At 37.7% G+C, this 23,334-nt stretch overlaps 18 pseudogenes; all 18 read right to left on the reverse strand.

Annotated features, from left to right (window-relative positions):
* Window positions 1-452: 452 nt before the first annotated feature.
* On the reverse strand, window positions 453-571 carry LOC113088884 (uncharacterized; annotated as a pseudogene).
* Window positions 572-934: 363 nt separating this feature from the next.
* On the reverse strand, window positions 935-1,054 carry LOC113088871 (uncharacterized; annotated as a pseudogene).
* A 221-nt stretch (window positions 1,055-1,275) lies between these two features.
* Window positions 1,276-1,394, reverse strand: LOC113088883 (uncharacterized; annotated as a pseudogene).
* A 489-nt stretch (window positions 1,395-1,883) lies between these two features.
* On the reverse strand, window positions 1,884-2,002 carry LOC113088885 (uncharacterized; annotated as a pseudogene).
* Window positions 2,003-4,188: 2,186 nt separating this feature from the next.
* On the reverse strand, window positions 4,189-4,307 carry LOC113088878 (uncharacterized; annotated as a pseudogene).
* An 828-nt stretch (window positions 4,308-5,135) lies between these two features.
* LOC113088880 (uncharacterized) lies at window positions 5,136-5,255 on the reverse strand (annotated as a pseudogene).
* Window positions 5,256-5,623: 368 nt separating this feature from the next.
* LOC113088874 (uncharacterized) lies at window positions 5,624-5,742 on the reverse strand (annotated as a pseudogene).
* Window positions 5,743-7,139: 1,397 nt separating this feature from the next.
* Window positions 7,140-7,257, reverse strand: LOC113088881 (uncharacterized; annotated as a pseudogene).
* Window positions 7,258-8,522: 1,265 nt separating this feature from the next.
* On the reverse strand, window positions 8,523-8,641 carry LOC113088886 (uncharacterized; annotated as a pseudogene).
* A 367-nt stretch (window positions 8,642-9,008) lies between these two features.
* LOC113088875 (uncharacterized) lies at window positions 9,009-9,127 on the reverse strand (annotated as a pseudogene).
* A 1,400-nt stretch (window positions 9,128-10,527) lies between these two features.
* LOC113088877 (uncharacterized) lies at window positions 10,528-10,646 on the reverse strand (annotated as a pseudogene).
* Window positions 10,647-17,875: 7,229 nt separating this feature from the next.
* Window positions 17,876-17,994, reverse strand: LOC113088876 (uncharacterized; annotated as a pseudogene).
* Window positions 17,995-19,244: 1,250 nt separating this feature from the next.
* On the reverse strand, window positions 19,245-19,363 carry LOC113088868 (uncharacterized; annotated as a pseudogene).
* A 1,255-nt stretch (window positions 19,364-20,618) lies between these two features.
* LOC113088879 (uncharacterized) lies at window positions 20,619-20,737 on the reverse strand (annotated as a pseudogene).
* Window positions 20,738-21,448: 711 nt separating this feature from the next.
* LOC113088867 (uncharacterized) lies at window positions 21,449-21,567 on the reverse strand (annotated as a pseudogene).
* Window positions 21,568-21,918: 351 nt separating this feature from the next.
* LOC113088869 (uncharacterized) lies at window positions 21,919-22,037 on the reverse strand (annotated as a pseudogene).
* Window positions 22,038-22,263: 226 nt separating this feature from the next.
* On the reverse strand, window positions 22,264-22,382 carry LOC113088872 (uncharacterized; annotated as a pseudogene).
* Window positions 22,383-23,176: 794 nt separating this feature from the next.
* LOC113088870 (uncharacterized) lies at window positions 23,177-23,295 on the reverse strand (annotated as a pseudogene).
* Window positions 23,296-23,334: the final 39 nt, after the last annotated feature.

Consider the following 23,334-nt stretch of genomic DNA (forward strand, 5'->3'; position numbering starts at 1 on the left):
GCCAATCTAATCGCCGGTACATTATACAGGACCAAACCTGCTTAGCTTCCGAGAGCAGACGAGATCAGGCATAGCCAGGTTGTTACGGTCGCAAGCGAAGGATACTGCCAAGAAGAAGGACTATTTAAAGATCAGCAATCAAATCGCCCATACATTATATAAGTAGGAATGAAAATCCAAAAGCTTACAGCACCTGGTATTCGAGGCGGTCTCCCATCCAAGCACTAACCAGGCCAATACCTGCTAAGATTAAGAGATCGGGCATTGGACTCTTTTTTTTTAAGATTATTATATAATTAGTAATAAATTTCCAATAATATTAGAGCACCTGGTATTACCAGGGGGTCTCCCATCCAAACACTACACAGGTCAATGACTGCTAAGATTCAAAGATTGGGCATTCACTCTTTTTTTTTCAAGATTATTATATAATTTGTGAAAAATTTACAAAAATCTTAAAGCAACTGGTATTACCAGGGGGTCTCCCATCCAATTACTAACCAGGCCCAAACCTGCTTAGCTTCCGAGCTCAGACATGATCTGGCATAGCCAGGGTGGTATGGCCATAAGCGAAGACTGCTGCAAAGAGAGAGCTATTTAAAGATCAGCCAATCTAATCGCCGGTACATTATATAAGTAGGAAAGAAAACCCTAAAGCTTAAAGCACCTGGTATTCCCAGGCGGTCTCCCATCCAAGCACTAACCAGGCCAATACCTGCTAAGATTAAGAGATCGGGCATTGACTCTTTTTTTTTTTTTTTTAAAGATTATTATATAATTAGTAATAAATTTCCAATAATATTAGAGCACCTGGTATTCCGAGGCGGTCTCCCATCCAAACACTAAACAGGTCCATGACTGCTAAGATTCAAAGAATGGGCATTGACTCTTTTTTTTTCAAGATTATTATATAATTTGTGAAAAATTTACAAAAATCTTACAGCAACTGGTATTACCAGGGGGTCTCCCATCCAATTACTAACCAGGCCCCAAACCTGCTTAGCTTCCGAGCTCAGACATGATCTGGCATAGCCAGGGTGGTATGGCCATAAGCGAAGACTGCTGCAAAGAGAGAGCTATTTAAAGATCAGGCAATCTAATCGCCGGTACATTATATAAGTAGGAAAAAAACCCTAAAGCTTAAAGCACTGGTATTCCCAGGCGGTTCTCCCATCCAATACTAACCAGGCCCATACCTGCTAAGATTCAGATATGGGGCATTGACTCTTTCTTTTTTTCTTGCAGATTATATAATTTGTGAAAAAATTTCCAAAAATCTTAAAGCAACTGGTATTACCAGGGGGTCTGCCATCCAATTACTAACCAGGCCCAAACCTGCTTAGTTTCCGAGCTCAGACATGATCTGGCATAGCCAGGGTGGAATGGCCATAAAGCGAAGACTGCTGCAAAGAGAGAGCTATTTAAAGATCAGCCAATCTAATCGCCGGTACATTATACAGACCAAACCTGCTTAGCTTCCGAGAGCAGACGAGATCAGGCATAGCCAGGTTGTTACGGTCGCAAGCGAAGGATACTGCAAAGAGAGACTATTTAAAGATCAGCCAATCAAATCGCCCATACATTATATAAAGTAGGAGTGAAAATCCAAAAGCTTACAGCACTGGTATTCCGAGGCGGTCTCTCCATCCAAGCACTAACCAGGCCAATACCTGCTAAGATTAAGAGATCGGGCATTTGGCTCTTTTTTTTTAAAGATTATTATATAATTAGTAATAAATTTCCAATAATATTAGAGCACCTGGTATTACCAGGGGGTCTCCCATCCAAACACTACACAGGTCAATGACTGCTAAGATTCAAAGAATGGGCATTCACTCTTTTTTTTTCAAGATTATTATATAATTTGTGAAAAATTTACAAAAATCTTAAAGCAACTGGTATTACCAGGGGGTCTCCCATCCAATTACTAACCAGGCCCAAACCTGCTTAGCTTCCGAGCTCAGACATGATCTGGCATAGCCAGGGTGGTATGGCCATAAGCGAAGACTGCTGCAAAGAGAGAGCTATTTAAAGATCAGCCAATCTAATCGCGGTAATTATATAAGTAGGAAAGAAAACCCTAAAGCTTAAAGCACCTGGTATTCCCAGGCGGTCTCCCATCCAAGCACTAACCAGGCCAATACCTGCTAAGATTAAGAGATCGGGCATTGACTCTTTTTTTTTTTTTTTTAAGATTATTATATAATTAGTAATAAATTTCCAATAATATTAGAGCACCTGGTTTTCCGAGGCGGTCTCCCATCCAAACACTAAACAGGTCCATAGCTGCTAAGATTCAAAGATTGGGCATTGACTCTTTTTGTTTCAAGATAATTATATAATTAGTACAAATTTCCAAAAATATTACAGCAACTGGATATTCCGAGGCGGTCTCCCATCCAAGCAATAAACAGGTCCATACCTCCTAAGATTCAAAGATTGGGCATTTACTCTTTTTTTTTTTTGTTGCAAGATTATTATGTAATTAGTAAAAATTGCCAAAAATATTACAGCAACTGGTATTTCCCGGCCGTCTTCCATCCAAGTACTAACCAGGCAAAACCTGCTATTATTCAGAGATCGGGCATTGACTTTTTTTTTTTTTTCAAGATTATTATATAATTTGTGAAAAATTTCCAAAAATCTTAAAGCAACTGATATTACCAGGGTGTCTCCCATCCAATTACTAACCAGGCCCATACCTGCTAAGATTCAGATATGGGGCCATTGACTCCTTTCTTTTTTTCTTGCAAGATTATTATATAATTTGTGAAAGATTTCCAAAAATCTTAAAGCAACTGGTATTACCAGGGGTCTGGCCATCCAATTACTAACCAGGCCGAAACCTGCTTAGTTTTCCGAGCTCAGACATGATCTGGCATAGCCAGGGTGGAATGGCCATAAGCGAAAGACTGCTGCAAAGAGAGAGCTATTTAAAGATCAGCCAATCTTAATCGCCGGTACATTATATAAGTAGGAAAGAAAACCCTAAAGCTTAAAGCACCTGGTATTCCCAGGCGGTCTCCCATCCAAGCACTAACCAGGCCAATACCTGCTAAGATTAAGAGATCGGGCATTGACTCTTTTTTTTTTTTTTTTTTTTTTTTTTAAAGATTATTATATAATTAGTAATGAATTTCCAATAATATTAGAGCACCTGGTTTTTCCGAGGTGGTCTCCCATCCAAACACTAAACAGGTCCATAGCAGCTAAGATTCAAAGATTGGGCATTGACTCTTTTTGTTTCAAGATAATTATATAATTAGTACAAATTTCCAAAAATATTACAGCAACTGGTATTCCGAGGCGGTCTCCCATCCAAGCACTAAACAGGTCCATACCTCCTAAGATTCAAAGATTGGGCATTTACTCTTTTTTTTTTTTTGTTGCAAGATTATTATGTAATTAAGTAAAAATTGCCAAAAATATTACAGCAACTGGTATTTCCCGGCCGTCTTCCATCCAAGTACTAACCAGGCAAAACCTGCTATTATTCAGAGATCGGGCATTGACTTTTTTTTTTTTTCAAGATTATTATATAATTTGTGAAAAATTTCCAAAAATCTTAAAGCAACTGATATTACCAGGGTGTCTCCCATCCAATTACTAACCAGGCCCATACCTGCTAAGATTCAGATATGGGGCATTGACTCCTTTCTTTTTTTCTTGCAAAGATTATTATATAATTTGTGAAAAATTTACAAAAATCTAAAGCAACTGGTATTACCAGGGGGTCTCCCATCCAATTACTAACCAGGCCCAAACCTGCTTAGCTTCCCGAGCTCAGACATGATCTGGCATAGCCAGGGTGGTATGGCCATAAGCGAAGACTGCTGCAAAGAGAGAGCTATTTAAAGATCAGCCAATCTAATCGCCGGTACATTATATAAGTAGGAAAGAAAACCCTAAAGCTTAAAGCACCTGGTATTCCCAGGCGGTCTCCCATCCAAGCACTAACCAGGCCAATACCTGCTAAGATTAAGAGATCGGGCATTGACTCTTTTTTTTTTTTTTTTAAAGATTATTATATAATTAGTAATGAATTTCCAATAATATTAGAGCACCTGGTATTCCGAGGCGGTCTCCCATCCAGACACTAAACAGGTCCATGACTGCTAAGATTCAAAGAATGGGCATTGACTCTTTTTTTTTCAAGATTATTATATAATTTGTGAAAAATTTACAAAAATCTTAGAGCAACTGGTATTACCAGGGGGTCTCCCATCCAATTACTAACTAGGCCCAAACCTGCTTAGCTTCTGAGCTCAGACATGATCTGGCATAGCCAGGGTGGTATGGCCATAAGCGAAGACTGCTGCAAAGAGAGAGCTATTTAAAGATCAGCCAATCTAATCGCCGGTTACATTATATAAGTAGGAAAGAAAACCCTAAAGCTTAAAGCACCTGGTATTCCCAGGCGGTCTCCCATCCAATTACTAACCAGGCCCATACCTGCTAAGATTCAGATATGGGGCATTGACTCTTTCTTTTTTCTTGCAAGATTATATAATTTGTGAAAAATTTCCAAAAATCTTAAAGCAACTGGTATTACCAGGGGGGTCTGCCATCCAATTACTAACCAGGCCGAAACCTGCTTAGTTTCCGAGCTCAGACATGATCTGGCATAGCCAGGGTGGAATGGCCATAAGCGAAGACTGCTGCAAAGAGAGAGCTATTTAAAGATCAGCCAATCTAATCGCCGGTACATTATACAGGACCAAACCTGCTTAGCTTCCGAGAGCAGACGAGATCAGGCATAGCCAGGTTGTTACGGTCGCAAGCGAAGGATACTGCAAAGAGAAGACTATTTAAAGATCAGCCAATCAAATCGCCCATACATTATATAAGTAGGAGTGAAAATCCAAAAGCTTACAGCACCTGGTATTCCGAGGCGGTCTCCCATCCAAGCACTAACCAGGCCAATACCTGCTAAGATTAAGAGATCGGGCATTGGCTCTTTTTTTTAAGATTATTATATAATTAGTAATAAATTTCCAATAACATTAGAGCACCTGGTATTACCAGGGGTCTCCCATCCAAACACTACACAGGTCAATGACTGCTAAGATTCAAAGATTGGGCATTCACTCTTTTTTTTCAAGATTATTATATAATTTGTGAAAAATTTTACAAAAATCTTAAAGGCAACTGGTATTACCAGGGGGTCTCCCATCCAATTACTAACCAGGCCCAAACCTGCTTAGCTTCCGAGCTCAGACATGATCTGGCATAGCCAGGGTGGTATGGCCATAAGCGAAGACTGCTGCAAAGAGAGAGCTATTTAAAGATCAGTCAATCTAATCGCCGGTACATTATATAAGTAGGAAAGAAAACCCTAAAGCTTAAAGCACCTGGTATTTCCAGGCGGTCTCCCATCCAAGCACTAACCAGGCCAATACCTGCTAAGATTAAGAGATCGGCATTGACTCTTTTTTTTTTTTTTTTTTTTTTAAGATTATTATATAATTAGTAATAAATTTCCAATAATATTAGAGCACCTGGTATTCCGAGGCGGTCTCCCATCCAGACACTAAACAGGTCCATGACTGCTAAGATTCAAAGAATGGGCATTGACTCTTTTTTTTTTCAAGATTATTATATAATTTGTGAAAAATTTACAAAAATCTTAAAGCAACTGGTATTACCAGGGGGTCTCCCATCCAATTACTAACCAGGCCCAAACCTGCTTAGCTTCCGAGCTCAGACATGATCTGGCATAGACAGGGTGGTATGGCCATAAGCGAAGACTGCTGCAAAGAGAGAGCTATTTAAAGATCAGCCAATCTAATCGCCGGTACATTATATAAGTAGGAAAGAAAACCCTAAAGCTTAAAGCACCTGGTATTCCCAGGTGGTCTCCCATCCAAGCACTAACCAGGCCAATACCTGCTAAGATTAAGAGATCGGGGCATTGACTCTTTTTTTTTTTTTTTAAGATTATTATATAATTAGTAATGAATTTCCAATAATATTAGAGCACCTGGTTTTCCGAGGCGGTCTCCCATCCAAACACTAAACAGGCCCATAGCTGCTAAGATTCAAAGATTGGGGCATTGACTCTTTTTGTTTCAAGATAATTATATAATTAGTACAAATTTCCAAAAATATTACAGCAACTGGTATTCCGAGGCGGTCTCCCATCCAAGCAATAAACAGGTCCATACCTCCTAAGATTCAAAGATTGGGCATTTACTCTTTTTTTTTTTTTTTTTTTTTTGCAAGATTATTATGTAATTAGTAAAAATTGCCAAAAATATTACAGCAACTGGTATTTCCCGGCCGTCTTCCATCCAAGTACTAACCAGGCAAAACCTGCTATTATTCAGAGATCGGGCATTGACTTTTTTTTTTTTTTTCAAGATTATTATATAATTTGTGAAAAATTTCCAAAAATCTTAAAGCAACTGGTATTACCAGGGTGTCTCCCATCCAATTACTAACCAGGCCCATACTTGCTAAGATTCAGATATGGGGCATTGACTCCTTTCTTTTTTCTTGCAAGATTATTATATAATTTGTGAAAAATTTCCAAAAATCTTAAAGCAACTGGTACTACCAGGGGGTCTCCCATCCAATTACTAACCAGGCCGAAACCTGCTTAGTTTCCGAGCTCAGACATGATCTGGCATAGCCAGGGTGGAATGGCCATAAGCGAAGACTGCTACAAAGAGAGAGCTATTTAAAGATCAGCCAATCTAATCGCCGGTACATTATACAGGACCAAACCTGCTTAGCTTCCGAGAGCAGACGAGATCAGGCATAGCCAGGTTGTTACGGTCGCAAGCGAAGGATACTGCAAAGAGAAGACTATTTAAAGATCAGCCAATCAAATCGCCCATACATTATATAAGTAGGAATGAAAATCCAAAAGCTTACAGCACCTGGTATTCCGAGGCGGTCTCCCATCCAAGCACTAACCAGGCCAATACCTGCTAAGATTAAGAGATCGGGCATTGGCTCTTTTTTTTAAAGATTATTATATAATTAGTAATAAATTTCCAATAATATTAGAGCACCTGGTATTACCAGGGGGTCTCCCATCCAAACACTACACAGGTCAATGACTGCTAAGATTCAAAGATTGGGCATTCACTCTTTTTTTTCAAGATTATTATATAATTTGTGAAAAATTTACAAAAATCTTAAAGCAACTGGTATTACCAGGGGGTCTCCCATCCAATTACTAACCAGGCCCAAACCTGCTTAGCTTCCGAGCTCAGACATGATCTGGCATAGCCAGGGGGTATGGCCATAAGCGAAGACTGCTGCAAAGAGAGAGCTATTTAAAGATCAGCCAATCTAATCGCCGGTACATTATATAAGTAGGAAAGAAAACCCTAAAGCTTAAAGCACCTGGTATTCCCAGGCGGTCTCCCATCCAAGCACTAACCAGGCCAATACCTGCTAAGATTAAGAGATCGGGCATTGACTCTTTTTTTTTTTTTTTTTTTTTTTTTTAAGATTATTATATAATTAGTAATAAATTTCCAATAATATTAGAGCACCTGGTTTTCCGAGGCGGTCTCCCATCCAAACACTAAACAGGTCCATACCTCCTAAGATTCAAAGATTGGGCATTTACTCTTTTTTTTTTTTTGTTGCAAGATTATTATGTAATTAGTAAAAATTGCCAAAAATATTACAGCAACTGGTATTTCCCGGCCGTCTTCCATCCAAGTACTAACCAGGCAAAACCTGCTATTATTCAGAGATCGGGCATTGACTTTTTTTTTTTTTCAAGATTATTATATAATTTGTGAAAAATTTCCAAAAATCTTAAAGCAACTGGTATTACCAGGGTGTCTCCCATCCAATTACTAACCAGGCCCATACCTGCTAAGATTCAGATATGGGGCATTGACTCCTTTCTTTTTTTCTTGCAAGATTATTATATAATTTGTGAAAAATTTCCAAAAATCTTAAAGCAACTGGTATTACCAGGGGGTCTGCCATCCAATTACTAACCAGGCCGAAACCTGCTTAGTTTCCGAGCTCAGACATGATCTGGCATAGCCAGGGTGGAATGGCCATAAGCGAAGACTGCTGCAAAGAGAGAGCTATTTAAAGATCAGCCAATCTAATCGCCGGTACATTATACAGGACCAAACCTGCTTAGCTTCCGAGAGCAGACGAGATCAGGCATAGCCAGGTTGTTACGGTCGCAAGCGAAGGATACTGCAAAGAGAAGACTATTTAAAGATCAGCCAATCAAATCGCCCATACATTATATAAGTAGGAATGAAAATCCAAAAGCTTACAGCACCTGGTATTCCGAGGCGGTCTCCCATCCAAGCACTAACCAGGCCAATACCTGCTAAGATTAAGAGATCGGGCATTGGCTCTTTTTTTTAAAGATTATTATATAATTAGTAATAAATTTCCAATAACATTAGAGCACCTGGTATTACCAGGGGGTCTCCCATCCAAACACTACACAGGTCAATGACTGCTAAGATTCAAAGATTGGGCATTCACTCTTTTTTTTTCAAGATTATTATATAATTTGTGAAAAATTTACAAAAATCTTAAAGCAACTGGTATTACCAGGGGGTCTCCCATCCAATTACTAACCAGGCCCAAACCTGCTTAGCTTCCGAGCTCAGACATGATCTGGCATAGCCAGGGTGGTATGGCCATAAGCGAAGACTGCTGCAAAGAGAGAGCTATTTAAAGATCAGTCAATCTAATCGCCGGTACATTATATAAGTAGGAAAGAAAACCCTAAAGCTTAAAGCACCTGGTATTTCCAGGCGGTCTCCCATCCAAGCACTAACCAGGCCAATACCTGCTAAGATTAAGAGATCGGGCATTGACTCTTTTTTTTTTTTTTTTTTTTTAAGATTATTATATAATTAGTAATAAATTTCCAATAATATTAGAGCACCTGGTATTCCGAGGCGGTCTCCCATCCAGACACTAAACAGGTCCATGACTGCTAAGATTCAAAGAATGGGCATTGACTCTTTTTTTTTCAAGATTATTATATAATTTGTGAAAAATTTACAAAAATCTTAAAGCAACTGGTATTACCAGGGGGTCTCCCATCCAATTACTAACCAGGCCCAAACCTGCTTAGCTTCCGAGCTCAGACATGATCTGGCATAGACAGGGTGGTATGGCCATAAGCGAAGACTGCTGCAAAGAGAGAGCTATTTAAAGATCAGCCAATCTAATCGCCGGTACATTATATAAGTAGGAAAGAAAACCCTAAAGCTTAAAGCACCTGGTATTCCCAGGTGGTCTCCCATCCAAGCACTAACCAGGCCAATACCTGCTAAGATTAAGAGATCGGGCATTGACTCTTTTTTTTTTTTTTTAAGATTATTATATAATTAGTAATGAATTTCCAATAATATTAGAGCACCTGGTTTTCCGAGGCGGTCTCCCATCCAAACACTAAACAGGCCCATAGCTGCTAAGATTCAAAGATTGGGCATTGACTCTTTTTGTTTCAAGATAATTATATAATTAGTACAAATTTCCAAAAATATTACAGCAACTGGTATTCCGAGGCGGTCTCCCATCCAAGCAATAAACAGGTCCATACCTCCTAAGATTCAAAGATTGGGCATTTACTCTTTTTTTTTTTTTTTTTTTTTTGCAAGATTATTATGTAATTAGTAAAAATTGCCAAAAATATTACAGCAACTGGTATTTCCCGGCCGTCTTCCATCCAAGTACTAACCAGGCAAAACCTGCTATTATTCAGAGATCGGGCATTGACTTTTTTTTTTTTTTTTTTCAAGATTATTATATAATTTGTGAAAAATTTCCAAAAATCTTAAAGCAACTGGTATTACCAGGGTGTCTCCCATCCAATTACTAACCAGGCCCATACTTGCTAAGATTCAGATATGGGGCATTGACTCCTTTCTTTTTTTCTTGCAAGATTATTATATAATTTGTGAAAAATTTCCAAAAATCTTAAAGCAACTGGTATTACCAGGGGGTCTCCCATCCAATTACTAACCAGGCCGAAACCTGCTTAGTTTCCGAGCTCAGACATGATCTGGCATAGCCAGGGTGGAATGGCCATAAGCGAAGACTGCTACAAAGAGAGAGCTATTTAAAGATCAGCCAATCTAATCGCCGGTACATTATACAGGACCAAACCTGCTTAGCTTCCGAGAGCAGACGAGATCAGGCATAGCCAGGTTGTTACGGTCGCAAGCGAAGGATACTGCAAAGAGAAGACTATTTAAAGATCAGCCAATCAAATCGCCCATACATTATATAAGTAGGAATGAAAATCCAAAAGCTTACAGCACCTGGTATTCCGAGGCGGTCTCCCATCCAAGCACTAACCAGGCCAATACCTGCTAAGATTAAGAGATCGGGCATTGGCTCTTTTTTTTAAAGATTATTATATAATTAGTAATAAATTTCCAATAATATTAGAGCACCTGGTATTACCAGGGGGTCTCCCATCCAAACACTACACAGGTCAATGACTGCTAAGATTCAAAGATTGGGCATTCACTCTTTTTTTTTCAAGATTATTATATAATTTGTGAAAAATTTACAAAAATCTTAAAGCAACTGGTATTACCAGGGGGTCTCCCATCCAATTACTAACCAGGCCCAAACCTGCTTAGCTTCCGAGCTCAGACATGATCTGGCATAGCCAGGGGGGTATGGCCATAAGCGAAGACTGCTGCAAAGAGAGAGCTATTTAAAGATCAGCCAATCTAATCGCCGGTACATTATATAAGTAGGAAAGAAAACCCTAAAGCTTAAAGCACCTGGTATTCCCAGGCGGTCTCCCATCCAAGCACTAACCAGGCCAATACCTGCTAAGATTAAGAGATCGGGCATTGACTCTTTTTTTTTTTTTTTTTTTTTTTTTTTAAGATTATTATATAATTAGTAATAAATTTCCAATAATATTAGAGCACCTGGTTTTCCGAGGCGGTCTCCCATCCAAACACTAAACAGGTCCATACCTCCTAAGATTCAAAGATTGGGCATTTACTCTTTTTTTTTTTTTTTGTTGCAAGATTATTATGTAATTAGTAAAAATTGCCAAAAATATTACAGCAACTGGTATTTCCCGGCCGTCTTCCATCCAAGTACTAACCAGGCAAAACCTGCTATTATTCAGAGATCGGGCATTGACTTTTTTTTTTTTTCAAGATTATTATATAATTTGTGAAAAATTTCCAAAAATCTTAAAGCAACTGGTATTACCAGGGTGTCTCCCATCCAATTACTAACCAGGCCCATACCTGCTAAGATTCAGATATGGGGCATTGACTCCTTTCTTTTTTTCTTGCAAGATTATTATATAATTTGTGAAAAATTTCCAAAAATCTTAAAGCAACTGGTATTACCAGGGGGTCTGCCATCCAATTACTAACCAGGCCGAAACCTGCTTAGTTTCCGAGCTCAGACATGATCTGGCATAGCCAGGGTGGAATGGCCATAAGCGAAGACTGCTGCAAAGAGAGAGCTATTTAAAGATCAGCCAATCTAATCGCCGGTACATTATACAGGACCAAACCTGCTTAGCTTCCGAGAGCAGACGAGATCAGGCATAGCCAGGTTGTTACGGTCGCAAGCGAAGGATACTGCAAAGAGAAGACTATTTAAAGATCAGCCAATCAAATCGCCCATACATTATATAAGTAGGAATGAAAATCCAAAAGCTTACAGCACCTGGTATTCCGAGGCGGTCTCCCATCCAAGCACTAACCAGGCCAATACCTGCTAAGATTAAGAGATCGGGCATTGGCTCTTTTTTTTAAAGATTATTATATAATTAGTAATAAATTTCCAATAACATTAGAGCACCTGGTATTACCAGGGGGTCTCCCATCCAAACACTACACAGGTCAATGACTGCTAAGATTCAAAGATTGGGCATTCACTCTTTTTTTTTCAAGATTATTATATAATTTGTGAAAAATTTACAAAAATCTTAAAGCAACTGGTATTACCAGGGGGTCTCCCATCCAATTACTAACCAGGCCCAAACCTGCTTAGCTTCCGAGCTCAGACATGATCTGGCATAGCTTTTTTTTTTTTTTTTTTTTTTTTTTTTTTATTTAACTTATGGGATCAACAATACATATATCTTCCATACAACAATTTTGAATCAACATACAGAAACATCACTTCCTGGAGAAACAACATTATACTTTTCTAAAATGTGTCTTACATCTTTAGTAAAAATAGTATTAAACATTTCCATGTCATTCTTCCACTTAAAAAAATCATACAGGGTTTGTATGTAATTCTCAATTTCTGATTTAAAATACAGCCACAAATCCAAGACATAATTTTTGTTTTTTGCAATATTTCTCCTCTTCCATATGACCTTTTTTGCTAGAATTAAGAGTAAATTAATAACTTGTTTATTTTGACATTTATCGTTTAACCCCAACATAAGAGTTATATTCCAGCTAATTTCTTTAGTCGTTTTTCTTAAATCCCAAACTAACTTTTTTAAAACTCCAAAAAATTGACCCAATCCTTCACAAAGTAAAAACAGGTGTAAAATTCCTTCATCTTCTGTTTTACATACTTTACATATTGCATCTTGTTCCATTCCAATCTTACACAGCCTCATTTCAGTGAACATCACATTTTGTCTTATGAAATAATCCAAACATTCAAGATCTGTATCTAAAAACTTCCATCTCATATTCTTCCAAATGAGTCCTTCGTCAACTCCATTGAAGTGCCTTAACCAGAATTGGTTGGCAATAGGTTTTTTAAAAACAGAATTTACAAAAAAATGATAAAACATTTTCACAGTACATAAATTAAAAACCATCAATTTGTCCCCTCTTTTCAAAAACACATCCACTCTGTTTTCAGATTTTTCCTCATTCTGAATCTCCTCAACCCATTCTTTAGGTATTGCCTTCTTTACTTCTTCATATTGTTTTTTAAGAGTGTTTTCATTATATTCTTCTTTTGCTTCCTCCATAGCATCAATCACCACTTGTATGGGTAGAAACCCTTCTTTATACTCATATAACACATCCCTTACTTTTAAAAACCCTACTTCAATCCACTTCTTAAAATAAATCTCTTTTCCTTGTGAAACAATATTCTTATTTAAGAACAAAGGTTGGTTTAAAATCATTTCCCTTCCATGTGGTTTAAATTCAATTTCTGAGAGTAAAGAACTCCAAGCACTTAAAACTTCCTTATAGAAGTCTGGTATTCTCTGCATCATCCCATTCTTTAATTTCATCCATAAAATATTGTTTCCTATCTTCAAATTCCCACATATGTTTAAATAAAGTTCCATTGTTATTTTCCATTCACTTTTGTTTTCCTCATCCAAATACTTTTTGACTGTTTTGACTCTCATACTTTTTTTCTTTTGCTCAATATCTACTAGACCTAAACCTCCTTCTTCTACTGGACCAATTAGCGTGTTGTATGCAATTCTCGCAGGCTTTTTCTCCCATAAAAAATCCAAAATACATCTTTTTATCCTTTGTGCCGTCCAAAAAGGCATAGATGAAACAGACATAATATACCATATTTTGGACAACAATAAAACATTTACAATTAAAATCTTTCCTTTTAGATTTAAATTCCTGTATCTCCAAAATACTAATCTTCTTTCCATTGCTCCTATAATCTCTTCCCACATCTTATCTCTTGTATTTTTTTCCTCTTTTCCTAAAATTACACCTAAAATCTTCATTTCTTGTACTTCTTTGAAAGCAAAATTTTCTATTAAAACTGGTGATTTTCCGAATCTCATACAAACAGTTTTATCTTCATTTATTTTTGCTCCAGTGCCTTGACAAAATCTTCTCACTTCTTCCATAACTATTCCCACACTTCCAATATCTCTAACTATTACTGTCGTGTCATCAGCGTATTGAAATATTTTTTGTCCTTCTATTCCCCTCTCCAGTTCTATTCCCTGTATTCTTTCTTCTTTATTTATTACCATCCCCAAAGGTTCTGCTACCAAGGAGTATAACTGTGCCGATAGTGGACACCCTTGTCTTATTGAACGTGTAATTTTAAAAGGTTCTGTTAAAAAGCCATTGCATTTCACTTTTGTCATTGCTCCTCTGTATAAAATTGTTATCCATTTAATAAAATTAATTCCAAAACCAAAACGTTCTAAAATTGAAAATAAAAAACTATGTTCCACTCTGTCAAAAGCTTTTTCGAAATCAAGGCTGATTACATATCCACACTTATTTTCTTCTCTCATATAACCTATTAAGTCTCTTATACTACTTATTGTGTCTGCAATGTCTCTTCCATTTACCCCATATGACTGATTAGTCTTTATTATTGTAGGTAATACCTTCCTCATCCTATCAGCTAAGACTTTTGCTAAAATCTTTAAATCTGTATTTAGCATAGTAATTGGTCTAAAATTATTTAAAACTGTTTTATCCCCTTTTCCTTTATATATTATCTTCATTAGCCCCATTCCCATCATCTGATATAATTCACCTTTCTCAAAAACCTGATCATATACTTCTTTTAAAATTGTGCTTATTTTATCTTTAAAAGCCTTATAAAACTCACCTACCAGTCCATCTATTCCTGGACTTTTTCCTCCATTTAAAAGTTCTATAGCCCTCATTATCTCTTCTTTTTCTATTTCTTTTTCACAAAGTTTTTTATCTTCTTTTTCTACCTTGGCAGTAATTTGCTGTAATAAAAACTTTTTTTCCTCATCATTTATTTTATTTGTTCTAAAAAGGTCTTCATAGTAACATTTTATTTCTTTAAGGATTTCTTCTGTTCCCTTCACTGTTTTACCATCCTTCCTCTTTATTTCCTTCATTAGTTCTGCTTTTCCTTTACTTTTCTCCAAATTAAAGAAAAATTTTGTACACCTCTCTCCCTCAACAATGTATTTTGCTTTGCTTCTCATCATAGCTCCTTTACATTTTCCCTCCTCTATTTTCTTTAGTTTCTCTTCCAAGACTATTATTTTTTGTATATCTCCACTTCTCTTTTGTTGCTCTTCTCTTAATTCCATCCTTATCTCTTTTTCCTTTTTCCGTTTTACCCTCTGAACAGTTTTACTATATTTTATTGAAAATTTCTTTATTTCATATTTTACATTCTCCCACCATATTCTTTTATCCTCTACATACATCCCATCCTCTTTCTCTGTTTCTAATAATTTTTCTATTTCCAATTTATAACTTTCACTCTTTAAAAGCTCTGTGTTTAAAACCCATACTCCAGGTCCTCTCTCCTTTTTGTTAAAGTCTATCTTCAAAGAAACCATTTTATGATCACTCAAAACTGTATCTTTATAAAATATATCCTCAATAAAATAATCTAAATTTCTTGTACTTAAAATGTGATCAATCCGTGACTGACATAAAAAATTCCCTACAATTTGTTTTCTGGTAAACTCTCTTTTCTTTTCATTCCTCTCTCTCCACACATCCATTAAGTTATTTTCTTCCATTAGAGTTCTAAGTTCTTTTCTCCCCTCATCTGCTCTAAAAACCATCCCGTCTGCCAAATCTCTTTTACAAAAAACTGTATTGAAATCTCCTACCATCATTACTTTCTTCCACTTTTCTACCAAACCTCTTAATTCATTAAAAAAATCCTTTTTTTCTTTCACTTCATTTGGTGCATGCAAATTAAATATCACAAAGCATTCATCTTCATGTCTTATTTCAACTGCAATAGATTTTCCTTTCCCATCATCATATATTACTTTTACTTTCACATCTATACCTTTTCTTATTAAAATAGCAACCCCTCTTCCCATTCTTCCATCATCATTATTAAAAAATATTTCCCCAGCCCACCTCTTTTTAAAATCATCCATTACATCACCTCTCCAGTTTGTTTCTTGAAGTATTATTAAATCTTCATCTTTACACAATTCTTTAACCATTTCAAATTTTTCCCTGTTAAGTAAACCTCTTGCATTAAAAACAACAATACTTAATACCATAAAATAAGAAAATAAGTATTTAGGAATCACCATTGTTAACTTTCTTCTTCTTCCTCTTTTTCTTCTTCTAGGATCCTCAACACTTCAAATCTATTAACATTTTTCTTTATTTCCCTTTTAACAATTCTTTTCTTAGATGATTCTAAATTTGGTTTTACCTTTAAAGTCCTTCTTCTTACGAGTCTTCCCAAGTCCTTGCCACTCTTTTGATCCTCCAAATCACTTCCCACTCCAATACCATATGTCATTTCCATATTTTGGCTGCTTTCTGATGCAGTAAACTTGTCTTTTGTATTTGTAACTCTGTCCGCTGGTGTCCATACTACTTTGTCAATGCTTTCATTTTCTTCAGATTTTTGTCCTTCATTTTCACTTGCCAGTTCCTTATCATTCTCCCTCTCTTCCTCCATTGCTGCCTCCTGTTGCTCCTCTCTTTCACTTCTTTCTTTTGTTTCTATAGCCTCCTTTAGTATCCGCCCATTTTCCTCTTGCTCCTCTTCTTCCTCTTCCTCTTCATCTTCCTCTTCCTCTTCCTCTTCCTCTTCCTCTTCCTCTTCTCCGGTATTCATCCAGCATTCACATTTGTTCATAGTTTTAAAACAATCTGGGCACTTGACTGCTGTACAATCCCTTGCATAGTGACCTTGTTCCTCGCACTTGTGACATGTAAACTCTGGACAGTCCTTGAGGATGTGCTGTGGACTCATGCACAATCGACATGTTTTTACCTGTTGACTGTGTATAATCCTAAAATGTTGTGTTCCTTCTGCGGTCTCGAAGCGTGTACTGTAAGGTAATGAAGCCACTTCTCTCGGGAATTTTACCTTTACAAATCTGGTTCCATCCTCGATGTCCGTTCTCGGATAATATCTTCTCCTTATTTGTGATGTGGGGATTACTCTCCACCCTTCCAACTTGTCCAGAATGGCCGTATCTTCTAGGTAGACTGGTAAGTGCATAAAGGAGACCACATACTCCCTGTCTTGTAGCTTTTTAGTTTCACACTTTATTCCTTTAATTTCCAGTCCATTTAGAAGTTCATCACAAAGCTCTTCTTTTTCCAAAGTTACCTCATATAATCCATGTTGTTTTGGTCTTACAGCAAGGATTTTTCCTTCTCCCACCTTCTCTACTATGGATTTAATGATGTCTTCTACTCCTCCATTTTGTACCTCTGCTACATCAATGGTTATGGTTGCCTCCTTTAAATATACTCTTTGATTTTCAATTATATTTTTTCCACTTTCATCTCGCAAACCTTTTCTCAGTCCTTTATCCTGTTGTCTGCAAATTTCTGTGCCTTTATCCTTGCAGTTCCTTTTGTGTTCCTCCATTTTCTTTGATTGCTCTTTCCCCACACGAGAAAAACAAACAAAAAAGTCAAACAAACTAAAAATAAATACCTCCCAGACAGCTTAAAAGCTGCTGGTTAGCATTGAAACAAAAAACCAAACTTTCCAACTGTTATTTTGTTCACTCCAAACATAAATAAAACAAAAAACAAAACAAAAATGCAGAGAGCCTATCTCTCTGAATTGCTGCCACACTACTTCCTTAGTTGCACTCTAGCGCCCTCAGGTTGGTATGGCCGTAAGCGAAGACTGCTGCAAAGAGAGAGCTATTTAAAGATCAGTCAATCTAATCGCCGGTACATTATATAAGTAGGAAAGAAATCCCTAAAGCTTAAAGCACCTGGTATTTCCAGGCGGTCTCCCATCCAAGCACTAACCAGGCCAATACCTGCTAAGATTAAGAGATCGGGCATTGACTCTTTTTTTTTTTTTTTTTTTTAAGATTATTATATAATTAGTAATAAATTTCCAATAATATTAGAGCACCTGGTATTCCGAGGCGGTCTCCCATCCAGACACTAAACAGGTCCATGACTGCTAAGATTCAAAGAATGGGCATTGACTCTTTTTTTTTCAAGATTATTATATAATTTGTGAAAAATTTACAAAAATCTTAAAGCAACTGGTATTACCAGGGGGTCTCCCATCCAATTACTAACCAGGCCCAAACCTGCTTAGCTTCCGAGCTCAGACATGATCTGGCATAGACAGGGTGGTATGGCCATAAGCGAAGACTGCTGCAAAGAGAGAGCTATTTAAAGATCAGCCAATCTAATATAAGTAGGAAAGAAAACCCTAAAGCTTAAAGCACCTGGTATTCCCAGGCGGTCTCCCATCCAAGCACTAACCAGGCCAATACCTGCTAAGATTAAGAGATCGGGCATTGACTCTTTTTTTTTTTTTTTTTTTTTTTTAAAGATTATTATATAATTAGTAATGAATTTCCAATAATATTAGAGCACCTGGTTTTCCGAGGTGGTCTCCCATCCAAACACTAAACAGGTCCATAGCAGCTAAGATTCAAAGATTGGGCATTGACTCTTTTTGTTTCAAGATAATTATATAATTAGTACAAATTTCCAAAAATATTACAGCAACTGGTATTCCGAGGCGGTCTCCCATCCAAGCACTAAACAGGTCCATACCTCCTAAGATTCAAAGATTGGGCATTTACTCTTTTTTTTTTTTTTGTTGCAAGATTATTATGTAATTAGTAAAAATTGCCAAAAATATTACAGCAACTGGTATTTCCTGGCCGTCTTCCATCCAAGTACTAACCAGGCAAAACCTGCTATTATTCAGAGATCGGGCATTGACTTTTTTTTTTTTCAAGATTATTATATAATTTGTGAAAAATTTCCAAAAATCTTAAAGCAACTGATATTACCAGGGTGTCTCCCATCCAATTACTAACCAGGCCCATACCTGCTAAGATTCAGATATGGGGCATTGACTCCTTTCTTTTTTTCTTGCAAGATTATTATATAATTTGTGAAAGATTTCCAAAAATCTTAAAGCAACTGGTATTACCAGGGGGTCTGCCATCCAATTACTAACCAGGCCGAAACCTGCTTAGTTTCCGAGCTCAGACATGATCTGGCATAGCCAGGGTGGAATGGCCATAAGCGAAGACTGCTGCAAAGAGAGAGCTATTTAAAGATCAGCCAATCTAATCGCCGGTACATTATACAGGACCAAACCTGCTTAGCTTCCGAGAGCAGACGAGATCAGGCATAGCCAGGTTGTTACGGTCGCAAGCGAAGGATACTGCAAAGAGAAGACTATTTAAAGATCAGCCAATCAAATCGCCCATACATTATATAAGTAGGAATGAAAATCCAAAAGCTTACAGCACCTGGTATTCCGAGGCGGTCTCCCATCCAAGCACTAACCAGGCCAATACCTGCTAAGATTAAGAGATCGGGCATTGGCTCTTTTTTTTTTAAGATTATTATATAATTTGTGAAAAATTTACAAAAATCTTAAAGCAACTGGTATTACCAGGGGGTCTCCCATCCAATTACTAACCAGGCCCAAACCTGCTTAGCTTCCGAGCTCAGACATGATCTGGCATAGCCAGGGTGGTATGGCCATAAGCGAAGACTGCTGCAAAGAGAGAGCTATTTAAAGATCAGCCAATCTAATCGCCGGTACATTATATAAGTAGGAAAGAAAACCCTAAAGCTTAAAGCACCTGGTATTCCCAGGCGGTCTCCCATCCAAGCACTAACCAGGCCAATACCTGCTAAGATTAAGAGATCGGGCATTGACTCTTTTTTTTTTTTTTAAAGATTATTATATAATTAGTAATGAATTTCCAATAATATTAGAGCACCTGGTTTTCCGAGGCGGTCTCCCATCCAAACACTAAACAGGTCCATAGCTGCTAAGAATCAAAGATTGGGCATTGACTCTTTTTGTTTCAAGATAATTATATAATTAGTACAAATTTCCAAAAATATTACAGCAACTGGTATTCCGAGGCGGTCTCCCATCCAAGCACTAAACAGGTCCATACCTCCTAAGATTCAAAGATTGGGCATTTACTCTTTTTTTTTTTTTGTTGCAAGATTATTATGTAATTAGTAAAAATTGCCAAAAATATTACAGCAACTGGTATTTCCCGGCCGTCTTCCATCCAAGTACTAACCAGGCAAAACCTGCTATTATTCAGAGATCGGGCATTGACTTTTTTTTTTTTTTCAAGATTATTATATAATTTGTGAAAAATTTCCAAAAATCTTAAAGCAACTGGTATTACCAGGGTGTCTCCCATCCAATTACTAACCAGGCCCATACCTGCTAAGATTCAGATATGGGGCATTGACTCCTTTCTTTTTTTCTTGCAAGATTATTATATAATTTGTGAAAAATTTCCAAAAATCTTAAAGCAACTGGTATTACCAGGGGGTCTGCCATCCAATTACTAACCAGGCCGAAACCTGCTTAGTTTCCGAGCTCAGACATGATCTGGCATAGCCAGGGTGGAATGGCCATAAGCAAAGACTGCTGCAAAGAGAGAGCTATTTAAAGATCAGCCAATCTAATCGCCGGTACATTATACAGGACCAAACCTGCTTAGCTTCCGAGAGCAGACGAGATCAGGCATAGCCAGGTTGTTACGGTCGCAAGCGAAGGATACTGCAAAGAGAAGACTATTTAAAGATCAGCCAATCAAATCGCCCATACATTATATAAGTAGGAATGAAAATCCAAAAGCTTACAGCACCTGGTATTCCGAGGCGGTCTCCCATCCAAGCACTAACCAGGCCAATACCTGCTAAGATTAAGAGATCGGGCATTGGCTCTTTTTTTTTAAGATTATTATATAATTTGTGAAAAATTTACAAAAAATCTTAAAGCAACTGGTATTACCAGGGGGTCTCCCATCCAATTACTAACCAGGCCCAAACCTGCTTAGCTTCCGAGCTCAGACATGATCTGGTATAGCCAGGGTGGTATGGCCATAAGCGAAGTCTGCTGCAAAGAGAGAGCTATTTAAAGATCAGCCAATCTAATCGCCGGTACATTATATAAGTAGGAAAGAAAACCCTAAAGCTTAAAGCACCTGGTATTCCCAGGCGGTCTCCCATCCAAGCACTAACCAGGCCAATACCTGCTAAGATTAAGAGATCGGGCATTGACTCTTTTTTTTTTTTTTTTTTAAGATTATTATATAATTAGTAATGAATTTCCAATAATATTAGAGCACCTGGTATTCCGAGGCGGTCTCCCATCCAGACACTAAACAGGTCCATGACTGCTAAGATTCAAAGAATGGGCATTGACTCTTTTTTTTTTCAAGATTATTATATAATTTGTGAAAAATTTACAAAAATCTTAGAGCAACTGGTATTACCAGGGGGTCTCACATCCAATTACTAACTAGGCCCAAACCTGCTTAGCTTCTGAGCTCAGACATGATCTGGCATAGCCAGGGTGGTATGGCCATAAGCGAAGACTGCTGCAAAGAGAGAGCTATTTAAAGATCAGCCAATCTAATCGCCGGTACATTATATAAGTAGGAAAGAAAACCCTAAAGCTTAAAGCACCTGGTATTCCCAGGCGGTCTCCCATCCAATTACTAACCAGGCCCATACCTGCTAAGATTCAGATATGGGGCATTGACTCCTTTCTTTTTTTCTTACAAGATTATTATATAATTTGTGAAAAATTTACAAAAATCTTACAGCAACTGGTATTACCAGGGGGTCTCCCATCCAATTACTAACCAGGCCCAAACCTGCTTAGCTTCCGAGCTCAGACATGATCTGGCATAGCCAGGGTGGTATGGCCATAAGCGAAGACTGCTGCAAAGAGAGAGCTATTTAAAGATCAGCCAATCTAATCGCCGGTACATTATACAGGACCAAACCTGCTTAGCTTCCGAGAGCAGACGAGATCAGGCATAGCCAGGTTGTTACGGTCGCAAGCGAAGGATACTGCAAAGAGAAGACTATTTAAAGATCAGCCAATCAAATCGCCCATACATTATATAGGTAGGAATGAAAATCCAAAAGCTTACAGCACCTGGTATTCCGAGGCGGTCTCCCATCCAAGCACTAACCAGGCCAATACCTGCTAAGATTAAGAGATCGGGCATTGGCTCTTTTTTTTTAAGATTATTATATAATTTGTGAAAAATTTACAAAAATCTTAAAGCAACTGGTATTACCAGGGGGTCTCCCATCCAATTACTAACCAGGCCCAAACCTGCTTAGCTTCCGAGCTCAGACATGATCTGGCATAGCCAGGGTGGTATGGCCATAAGCGAAGTCTGCTGCAAAGAGAGAGCTATTTAAAGATCAGCCAATCTAATCGCCGGTACATTATATAAGTAGGAAAGAAAACCCTAAAGCTTAAAGCACCTGGTATTCCCAGGCGGTCTCCCATCCAATTACTAACCAGGCCCATACCTGCTAAGATTCAGATATGGGGCATTGACTCCTTTCTTTTTTCTTACAAGATTATTATATAATTTGTGAAAAATTTACAAAAATCTTAGAGCAACTGGTATTACCAGGGGGTCTCCCATCCAATTACTAACCAGGCCCAAACCTGCTTAGCTTCCGAGCTCAGACATGATCTGGCATAGCCAGGGTGGTATGGCCATAAGCGAAGACTGCTGCAAAGAGAGAGCTATTTAAAGATCAGCCAATCTAATCGCCGGTACATTATATAAGTAGGAAAGAAAACCCTAAAGCTTAAAGCACCTGGTATTCCCAGGCGGTCTCCCATCCAAGCACTAACCAGGCCAATACCTGCTAAGATTAAGAGATCGGGCATTGACTCTTTTTTTTTTTTTTTTTTTTTTTTTTAAAGATTATTATATAATTAGTAATGAATTTCCAATAATATTAGAGCACCTGGTTTTCCGAGGTGGTCTCCCATCCAAACACTAAACAGGTCCATAGCAGCTAAGATTCAAAGATTGGGCATTGACTCTTTTTGTTTCAAGATAATTATATAATTAGTACAAATTTCCAAAAATATTACAGCAACTGGTATTCCGAGGCGGTCTCCCATCCAAGCACTAAACAGGTCCATACCTCCTAAGATTCAAAGATTGGGCATTTACTCTTTTTTTTTTTTGTTGCAAGATTATTATGTAATTAGTAAAAATTGCCAAAAATATTACAGCAACTGGTATTTCCCGGCCGTCTTCCATCCAAGTACTAACCAGGCAAAACCTGCTATTATTCAGAGATCGGGCATTGACTTTTTTTTTTTTTCAAGATTATTATATAATTTGTGAAAAATTTCCAAAAATCTTAAAGCAACTGATATTACCAGGGTGTCTCCCATCCAATTACTAACCAGGCCCATACCTGCTAAGATTCAGATATGGGGCATTGACTCCTTTCTTTTTTTCTTGCAAGATTATTATATAATTTGTGAAAAATTTACAAAAATCTTAAAGCAACTGGTATTACCAGGGGGTCTCCCATCCAATTACTAACCAGGCCCAAACCTGCTTAGCTTCCGAGCTCAGACATGATCTGGCATAGCCAGGGTGGTATGGCCATAAGCGAAGACTGCTGCAAAGAGAGAGCTATTTAAAGATCAGCC

The sequence above is a fragment of the Carassius auratus genome, unplaced genomic scaffold (genome assembly GCF_003368295.1).
Source record: "Carassius auratus strain Wakin unplaced genomic scaffold, ASM336829v1 scaf_tig00047397, whole genome shotgun sequence".
Classification (NCBI taxonomy): domain Eukaryota; kingdom Metazoa; phylum Chordata; class Actinopteri; order Cypriniformes; family Cyprinidae; genus Carassius; species Carassius auratus.